This window comes from Prosopis cineraria, unplaced genomic scaffold (genome assembly GCF_029017545.1).
Source record: "Prosopis cineraria cultivar Desert tree isolate PC_DT_omini unplaced genomic scaffold, ASM2901754v1 PC3, whole genome shotgun sequence".
Classification (NCBI taxonomy): domain Eukaryota; kingdom Viridiplantae; phylum Streptophyta; class Magnoliopsida; order Fabales; family Fabaceae; genus Prosopis; species Prosopis cineraria.
In genome coordinates this window covers 27,864,263-27,875,439 of record NW_026555334.1, presented here as the reverse complement: position 1 = coordinate 27,875,439, position 11,177 = coordinate 27,864,263, and positions in this window count along the sequence as shown.

The window sequence follows — 11,177 nt, the reverse complement described above, 5'->3', positions numbered from 1 at the left end:
TGTAGGGTTTTATAACTTAAGTAATTTGTAAAATGATTTCTAGGAATCTTTTCTTGGGATCCCAAGGTTTTCAAAGCTTTTAAAGCAAATGATTTTTGAATTGATCTAGGAGATTGTAGTGGAGTGCATGGTAATATCAATGAGGACATTATAATACACTGCAGCATGTTTGTCCCACGTTGACACATGCATTGCGGCACACATACCAGAATCTACTGTCAAATTGCAGATTCTGATATGAACTTCAAACGTGAGTCGTTTTTGCATCTAATGTCCGAATGGGATGATTCAATGGTAATTTTGTTCAAATCCGATATCTCATTCAAAAATTGGATATCTAAGTGTATTTTGATTGTTTTATATTAAAATTTACCACTTGAGCTTCACCAATTGAAACCACAAGTCCTTGGTCACTTCTAAGGCCTTGACCACATTCAAATGGATAATAAATACTTAATTGAGAAATGATATACATAATATAGTATGCATGCACTCTCACATTTGGCTGCTCAATTGCCCATTTCATACAATTGGGCACAAATTCCATTTCTCTCATTTACTGCCCACAAAGCTAACTAACTTTACGCATAACATACATAATTCTCTTTTGTACATATTTACACTCATCCACTAGCCCATACAGACAATTCCATCACATACACATATATACACACAATGGGCTAGGATACAAAATCACATTCACACCAACATCATTCACAACATTATGCACATGCACTGAATCCTATGGCAACTTATACATATATATAACTCATATTTTCAAGTCATTACACCAATTTTTATAATGGGCTTTCAAGAGAAATCTCTATTCTTGGCCCAATTTCTTTCCCTTTGCACTACTAGTACCAGAACCTGAAAAATGTAAATAACCATGGGTGGGATCAAAATTTCAGTAATCAATATAGTTCATGTGTCTATTAACACAAATAACTATGTCAAGTAACAAAACTAAAGTAATAGCACATATGTACCTATTGAAAGTAAATAGAGAGTTTTCTCTTTTCAAAATGTTTCCACAATCACAACACTAGCATAATCATCTATCCACCTAGCCTTCAAAGCTCCTTAATATGAAATCATAGGCTCTTTTGGATCAATTGCATATTGACTCGAGCACACCTTCAGTGGTAAAAAACACCTAGCCAAAAGTATTCTATCTCACTTCTAGACTATGATTTCCTTTATGTCACATACTTGTGATAGAAACATCATTGACTCTTAACCGCATCCTAACGAGCACTAAGGAGTTTCTAGACTACTAGATGTTTCATAGTAATAGTCCCAATATAATGCTGTATCAGATTACCTATAGTACCAGCCCATAAAATATTGCACCAGATGTCCCATGATGCCATCCCGACCATATGGATTTATTCACTCATATCTCCACACACATATCCACACATGCCCTGGGTGAACTCTCACCCCCTATGATCATGCTTTTTCACATAATTCATCTCAAGTCCACAGTTTATACCAAATATATTTGAACAAATATCAAACAAAGTTAGAAATCATCAAACTTTCATTTCTCAAATCAATTTCATGCTAAATTCATTTACAAAGTTAAAAATGATCAAATTTTCATTTCACAAATAATGTTATGGTTTTTCTTTACATCTCCACATGGGTGAACTCCCACCCTTATAATTATGCTTTCCATACTAATCACAAGATTCACGTTCACATTTATACATGTATCCACAATACAACATATATATATACATATAAAGTATGAAATCACATGTTTTCACTCATCTATTTGATCAAAAGCCCTTTTTCATGTAACATTCCAGAATGCCATAAAATATGCTTAGTTTAAAATAATTTCATGTATTGAATAGCATACTTCCACACAGTTACAATAAATAGTCAAGTAGAGGAATTTATTCATTACATCAAACATTCTATCACAAGAAAGGTTACCCATGGACTTTTGACTAAAGTTCACTTCAAGGTTCGTTTCTCACTCTACACATGGAATATACTAATCTATATACAATTGGCTCAATTAGTCAATCGATTCAATTGACCAAAAACTGGAAAACTATAGAAGAAACCATAAATCAAAACTAGAAATGTGTCTGCAAAACAATTTCTGCCATAGGTTCTTTGTGATATAGTCACTAGACTTGCTTCATTAAAAGCATCTTAAAATAATCCAAATTTTATGCATAGTGGCAGCAAGAATTTATCCCACAAAATTATTATATATACAAGAAGAAACTAAAGAAAAAATCAAGTCATTTCATCAGCATTAAACTTATAAATATAAAAAATTAGGTAATGTTGATAAGGGAGCAAACAATAAGGATGATTTCAAAGTGAACTAATCAGTTACAATATTCTCCAGACGGAACTAAACAAGAAAATAGCCACATCTATAAGCTTGGAAGGTTGGACACTAACACAACACTAAACTTGACAGTGGCAGAAATTGAATCATGGAAACAATATGTGATTTCTTTGAGACCATTTTAATAGCCAGAATCCCATCGACAGGAAAGTGAAAGAATAAGCAGTAACTTACCAGCCATAATAGATGATGGCCGATGGAGCAAGAGAGCGCCGCTAATGGCTAAAGGGGCAACAGAGCATCACTAATAAATGACAGAGCAAGAGAGCAACAAGGTTGGGGAACTGAACATCCTTATTTTATTAGAAGTTTAGTGAAATAAAAATAATTAATGGCTAAGATTAAAGCTTCGTGGACGGCCCAGATTTTTTCTCTTTAATGAAATGGTGCGAATGGGCAATGAGCATCGAAGATGATCCCTAATAAGGAAGCTGCTTGCTGACGTGAACTCATTGTTCAACGATAATAAAATTGACTTTATGCAACACAGATTGACAAATTATTAATGTCAATATAAATATAAATTACTCTCTTCATTAAAAATTATAATATATTTTTTAAGAGATTGAACATTTAAAAAATATTTTTAATCTTTCAAGATGTAATTATTAATTTTTTTTAGTGCTTCTATTCAATAAATCACTTTATAATTTTTTAGGAAGAAACATCCTATTAAATAGGAATAAATATAAAAAGATAAGGTTAATTTGAAGATAAGTAACTATTTTATCAGGGTGAGATTCAGTTAAAAATACTTTATATTTTTGAATGGAGGGAATATAAGATAATAATTTATACTAAATTTTGTTAGTCATATTTAATGAACACAAGTGTTTCATTTTTAAAACATTTCAGATCATAGGACCTATATTTAATATAATAAATACAAATTTATAATAAGTCACACTATGTATAGGTTATATTTATAAATTATAAATAATATAACTCATTTTGATATGACATGTAAATTTATATGGAAAATGTGTTTAATAATTGATAACTAACATTGTTAATGGGAAAACTTCTATGACTTTCATAGTTTTAGTTAAGGTATTGAAAACCAGATTAATCATTGAATCAGTCAAGCTAACGAGTTACATGTTAATAGTTTAATTGAAGTTGAATCGATGGTCAACCCGAAGGGCATACCAGTCATTATTAAAATAATATAATTTAAATGAAAAAACATTAATCATGCAAATATTCAACCAAATCCAAGAATAATATCTAATACAAGATACAAATACAACAATAATTATATAATTACAACTATTCAAAAGTCTAACAATAATAAAATATAACTTTTTTAAATATTCATTCTTACAATTATAATTTACAACCTTTTAATCATTAAAAAGTCTAAAACTAATAATCACTTACACAAAAATCATTAATAATGACAATTATAATTTATAAATGCTAAGCAACAATTAGACAAATGAACAATAGCAAATAATGGAAGATTAAAATAATTAAGGCATAATTAACTTAGAAGAATACTGAATCTTTTAAGTTCAACTTACAATTAAGATCCTCTATTTAAAGTTCGAACCATAAATAGTAAAATTTGGTTTAATGGCCTTGCCCTCCGTTGCCTTATTTTTTTAATTTTCAAGCTAAATTTTTTACTTTTTATTTAGTTTTTATAATTTTTAAAAAATAAAAATAAAAAAAGTGACCCAGCAACTCGGCTCGATTAATAGGATTATTCCGAGTTGACCTTAGGTTACATCAGTTCAGTGGCTAACTAATTTAGGTGAAAACTCAATTTAAAAAAGAGATCGAGTCATTTATTTACAAGCTAAACCGATCGATTTGGTCTGAATTTTTATACAATAATTTTAGTAGAGTATAGCTGTTCTAAATATAAATGTGTAAATGTAAAAGCGTGAAAAGCAATGTTTATGCTCTTATAAAAAAAGGTGCAAATTTTGCTTCGTATAAAGAGATACATTGACTTTCTTCCCAACCCCATGAAACTCTTTATGAGATATTATTATTGTTTTTCCGTCCTTCCTTCCTTTCTTGATTTGTATTTTTTTTTTTTTTTTGGGTACCACCTTCGTTCTTTTTTTCAGTTGAATTTTATCGATATTTTTTTATTGTGAAATTTATTCATATTTTCTTTTGATTTCATCACTTGTTATCTTAAAAAATTTGAGAATATTACCATCTTCTACTCAAACCAATTTAAACTCAAAAGAAGCTGATTTAACTCTCTCAATTAGTTGAATTATAAGTGCCTCTTGATAAATTTATTGATATTGTTTTAATGCTTGAGACATTAATTTGCTTTAAGTTTAAATTATGTAAATTTATGTGAAGTTTGTCTTTTTAATAAATAAATAGGAGATTTTTATTTTACAAAAATAATAAAATGAAAAAGTATTATAAATTTTTTACATAAATTCACACATCTCAATTTTATGGGATTTAAATCCTAAAGCGGTAAGTTTTATTTTCTTTGAAATTTTAGGATCTTTTATTTTAAACTTTAAAATTATAAAAAAACAATAGTTCATGATTTAATAAAACTAATAACTATTGTTTAATTTTTGAAATGAAAATAAAAACATATTTTCTCTTTAAAGTTGTGCAATATTCCCTCTATTCAAAATTCAAGTAACTTTCAATTATAATCTGTATATCAATAAAATTCAATTATATCATCATTCTACTCTTTAACCTCAGCCCTACCTACCAATAATGAATTAAATTAAAAGAAGCTTGAGAATGGTGAGTAAACCCCAAAAAAAAAAGCCAGGTTAATAAATACAATAAATAAATAAAAAAATAATTTTTATAAATACTAAATTATTTATATTTTAAATTAAAATTAGACAAAAAAAGTGACTTATGTTTTGACCAAAGAGAAAGTATATTTGATAGTACATTTAATTATCCGTTGCCTTGGAATTTTTACCCAGCGATACTCCAAATTAGAAGGTTTAATTAATGGCTAAATGCAGTAATAATCTAATTGTTGGTTCCTGTTGACGTATCATCACGAGCTCCAATAAAAATATTTGTGGCTTCTGCCACCCCCAATTGCCCAATTGTATCGTTACAGAAAGACCCAAAACATTTCAAAATTAAAATAGCCCGAGTTCGAAAAAGAATTGTGTCGAAATAAGCATAAATAGATTGATACTGTTAGGGGAAAAACATAGAAAAATCACTATAAAATCCCCTCTATGCATTCGAAGTATTTATAAATCTCACCAAAATCAAGTACATAAATAACTAGAGTTAATAATTTAGGTTAAATTCTATAAGCTAACTTGGCCCAATTGGTTTAAAAAAATTTGAGATAGTTTCAACTGGATTTGGTTTGGCCCAAATACAAAAATAAAAAATTTATTTTTGAAAATATATAAAATATAATTAAATATTAATTAATTATTTAAATTTTAGGTTACTTTATATTAAAATATTATATATTTGAGTTTTATATATTATTTAAATTTTTAAAATATATTATTTTTTGTAAAATAAAATAATTAATTTAAATATAAAAAATAATTTTAAAATAAAATTTAAATATTCAATCCACCCGAAAAAATTTGGTTTGGGCTTGGCTATCCAAAAGTTTCTGGTGACGCGCTACAAATGTCCCTAGCTCCACAAACGACTGTGAGATTCCGGACCTGGTTGTAAATAAATTTCCTCTGAATTAACCAAAAATATCCCTAATTTACAAAGAAGAAAACGCACTCAATAATAAAAAACACTCCCGGACCCACTCCTCTCTCCACCTCCTCTATCTCTTTCTCTCTCCCGCCAAGTCAGCTCGTAAGTCCTAACCCTTCCCTCAACTATTCCAGCAACAAGACGCCCTTCCCCAGCAAAGTTCTCTGTGTTGAAATATTTATATAATATTTGTAAATTTATATTAATTAATTAGTTCAAAATATATTACTCTTTATAATCTTATGTTTGTAAATTTATATTAATTAATTAGTTCAAAATATATTACTCTTTATAATCTTATGTGCACCATGATAAATGAATAGTGAACCACAAAAATAAACTTAATAGGCAGAAGCCCAACATATAGTATGTTATTTTCTAGTTTTTAACTGACCACATCAAAGATAATGAAAGATTAATTAATTAATTAATTAATTAATTAATTAATGATTATTATGGTTACTGATATGATCCATGTAATGCGAGCAGTTGATAATTGCCTCTTTACTATCTTTGTACTCTTTGAAAAACTATGAGAGTCAAGTAAGTTGTGAATCTACTTACAATAGAAGTAGTTGAAGAATCATAGGCCATGAACTCTTTAGGTATGCATGTTAACTTCTTATCTTATTTAAATCATATATATTAAGGTGCTAATTAGAACACATGGCATTACAACATTAGTTACGAATATTAAATTTATAATATCTCAATTATTTTATGGATATATATATATATATATTCAATGTCATGGAGAAATTAAATTATTTGAATTTCAATTTATTATTTATATCATTCTATTTTTTTCACTCATGATAAATATATATATATATATATATATTATATTCTATGCTTAAATGTTATGAAAGTATGGAAATTTGTTATGTTGATTTCTCATCTTGCATTGAGATTTTTTTTGAAGATAAAAACGTTTTATGATGGCATTAGTGGATCACTTAATTCATGGTTTTATCCATTTAAAGATAATAAACTACTCCGTCTTTATATATAAAAAGTCTTTTAAAATTTTATTTGTTCCTAAATATAAGATATTGTTGATATTTTTTTAATGAATGAACCATTATATTTTTATTAAATTAAAAAAAAACAAATATTCTCATTGATTTACTTCAAAAAAATTATACATTTTTTATTTATAATAATTAAAAAATAAATTTAAAATATTATTATATTTTTTATTAAATAATTAATTTTTATTAATTTATATAATTTAATTAAAAATATTTTATATATAAAGGTGGAGGGAATATTTCTTAATCTACACCTGGCAGTGAACTTGTCTCTGGTCGGCATTTGTCTTCTGGGGACTGAAAAAACATTTTTCGAGATCACCTGACTCATCGTTCGAAATATCTCTTGGCTCGCGGCGTCACATCACCTGAATCATCGTACTGTCGTCCTTTGAGCCGAAAATGCTGTTGAGGGCGTCAGGAAACATGGAAAAGGGCATTGTGAATTTGATAATTCTATCATTTTTAAATAATAATAATAATTTTTATGGAATTTTTTTTATATATTTTTCAAAATATACATGTAAAAATACTTTTGAGTCAATTGGGCTAACTTGATGCTTAACTGCACATCAAGCTGAGCATTGAGTAGAGGTGATGCTCGACCAAACTTTGCTCATGTGCAATCCTAATGAAAGGTTAGAGAAATGGCTGAAAAATAAAAATAATAAATAAAATTTTTTTATTAGTTTAAGAGGTTGAGGATAATTTTATAAATGCAATAATTATATTATATCACTCCATCCTTAAGCCTTCAATTTGGGGAGACAAAAAAAATTAAATTACAAATGAAAATGAAAACTTTAGAGGTTCTTCCTTGTCATTTCATTTCTCTTTAAAAAAAAATTCATAAACAATGACTTAGACGTTTTAGTCTAAATCACAAACAACTTACAATATAAGGTTTGGGAGAAAAAACTCACAAACAACTCCATTCCATTTCCTTTTGAAAAAATCTTCCAAATATAAGGTTAGGGATCTGGATAGGTGAGGAAAAAGATGCCTCAGCCCTCATGTTTTGAGCCTTAGCCCTTTCGGGCTCGGACCTGTTAGGACTTAAAAAATAAATGGTCATGGGCTTTTGATTAGTCGCTTAAAGAAAGGAATTGGGTTGAAATTGAGACCCAATTACAGTGAACACTCCAGTTTTTATTCATTATTTCTGCCTGAAATTTCAAGAAATTGCGTGTTACCCCAGGAAAGTTTTTGACATTACAAGTTATCTCTAAACTTCTAGAATTATATTTTAACCCCAAATCTCTTTCAGAATTATAATTATGCCCCAAAAACCTTTTAATATTCACTGTAAGTCCCATATTCTTTTCCCTAGTTCCTAATTTTTAAGAGACTCAAAGGATTCATGAAATTACTTTAGTTCGTGTTAAAGGTCTTAAAAGTCTTATAATTTGTCATAGGTGTGATATTGTTAATTTAATTTTGGGGTTTAGACTTTTAAGGATAGACATTCAACACTTATTATGTATTTGATATTTGTTGTACTCTATAGGCATGAAAATATTTAATGCATTGTTGGTATGGGCTTTTGTATGAACCATATTTATGTGGTGTGGAAGACTTCTTGGTGCATGATAATAGTTGCATAACTGAAATTCATTTGTTGGGAATTTCGCATAATTATGTTGTGCACCATAATTATTATTTCTCATTTTCTATTTTGTGATTTTAGTTTCTATTTTTTAAGCAACTATCTTTTGTTAAGGCCATTTATAAGACTTATTGGTGTATGATAATAGTTGCATAACTAAAATTCATGTGTTAGAAATTCTATACTATAATTATATTATACACGCATAATTATTATTTCTCATTTTCTATTTTGCAATTTTAATTTCTGCTTTTTGATCAACCATTTTTGTTAAGGCTTTTTATGGGACTCATTGTGATCATTTATGAGAGTCCCTAATTATGTACCTTACTATTTTGGAAACTATTTGGCTTTGAGAGAATCTAGACTAGGATCTCTTTTTACAGTCTAATGCTTTTGACAAGGCCTATCATTTTTTATAAGTCCAACTAGATTTGTTTGACAATGATTGAATTCACTATTGAGAAAAGGAACTAGAAATGACATTTCTAACAATAATATTGCAATTAAATATTTGAAAGTTGCTAATAATAGTATGTCAAGAGTGCTATTATTTGATGCTTAATAGCAATTAATTATGATGAGACATTAGATCAATTGGAAGCAACTGATAAGAAGAAAAAAAAAGAAATAATTAAAGATATTAAACATTTGAGAAGATTAAAAGATCGAATATATTTTATTAATTAAGAATGTTTTATTTTAATTATTATAATGCTTGAATTATTATCATATTTCAATATTTGTTGTTATCTTTTCATTTAATTTTAGGATTTTTAAAATTTTCTCGTACTTATTTTTAGGGTTAGGTTGAGACCTATAAATAGTATCTTTTGATTGCATAAGAATTGCTATTAGTTTGCTTCTTCTTGGAGTTTATCTCTTCTCTCTACCTAGTTCTCTCTTCTCTCTATATTTTTTCTACTCCCTTTCTCTCTTTTCTAAATTTTATTCTCCCTTTCCTCTTCCCCATGTTGCATTATTCGGTATTAGAGCAAAGTTGCCATTTCACTTCTATTGCCAAACTCACTATAAAATACCCTCCCAGTGCCAAGAACCATCATACAGAAAATGTTTTTGAGAAAAAAATTTATAACTTAAAGCTCCATAGGTTACTCGGAAAGGTATTTTGATCTTAAATTTTCCTCTTTGAGTCTTATCAATATTACAAAGGTATTTTGAATCCCTTTCTTCCTATTTCTTTTCCTAATTTCTTTTTTCTATTGTTCATGTTTTGTTTATTTATTTCCTTCATTCTAAACCATTCTACTATAGCTCCTTCGCTTTTTGCTCTATATTTTGTTGCCTTCCTTTATTGTTTTATTTCCATATTTCCTTGCATTCCTTCAATCACCTGAGTTTTTTCTTTGATTTAATCCAAAAAAATTGATATCTTTTAATCCTCTCACTTATAATCTTAGGTTACGCCTAACTCTTACACACAATTCAACCTTATACCTAGGTCAAAATTTACTTTAAGCTAATCAAAGTTTTTATTGATTTTCCTAAGAGGTTTCTAAGCCCTCAGAGGTCACTATGAAGACTTAACTCAAGTTATTATTTATTTAATAAGTATGATCCTTGAAAAACTTTTGATTTACAAGAGGGTTATACTTGTTGAATAAGTCTTCATCTTAATAAGTAAAGACAACTTGGAAACTTTTTTTCACATAGTATATTAGATGTTCCCTTTCCATCTCACCTTCCATTGCCTATAATCATATAAAAAAAAAAAACCCACCTTCAATTGTAATGTTATGGGCTCATTCAATTGCCGATATGATTATATTGATGGTCAATATGTTTATATTGATTATTGTTGGTATAATTATCATTGTCAATATGATTATGCTAATTTGCACCACCATGATTATGTCAATCACCATCAATGTCATAATAAGTATGATTTTGTTGACCCATCTAACTTGGATTTCCTATGTTTACGTCTTGAACTTGTGAGAGATAAAATTGATAAACTCTAAAGTTTTCGTCGATCTACATTAAAAGAAAGGAATTTCCATCAAGTTGAGAGAGAAAAGTCACATCAAAAGAACATAACTCCTAATCCTCTTTATAGTATCGTGAAGCCTTATAAAGACCCTAATATTTTGACTTCAAAAAGAAATAAGATGCCTAACCAAGACCATGTATATATCAGTGATGCTAGAGAGCAATATCATTGTTGATTTTAAAATTGAGGTATATGACCATATAGAAATTAAAGAGGTCTAGAAAAATCATATTAAAGCTTTTGCTCCTACCCTAGATATAAGCATTATTAAGACTCAAGAAACAACTCTTAACTAAGAAGAAGAACAATTGTGGAAGCAAATTCTATACATGGTAGCTAAGAATTTTGAGACAATTAATGATGGTATCCATTTCATCCAACTCCTACTTTGCTTCATTCACCATGCCCTTTAGTGCTAATTTTATTACAACTGTGGAAGCACACATTGTTCTTAAACCACATGAT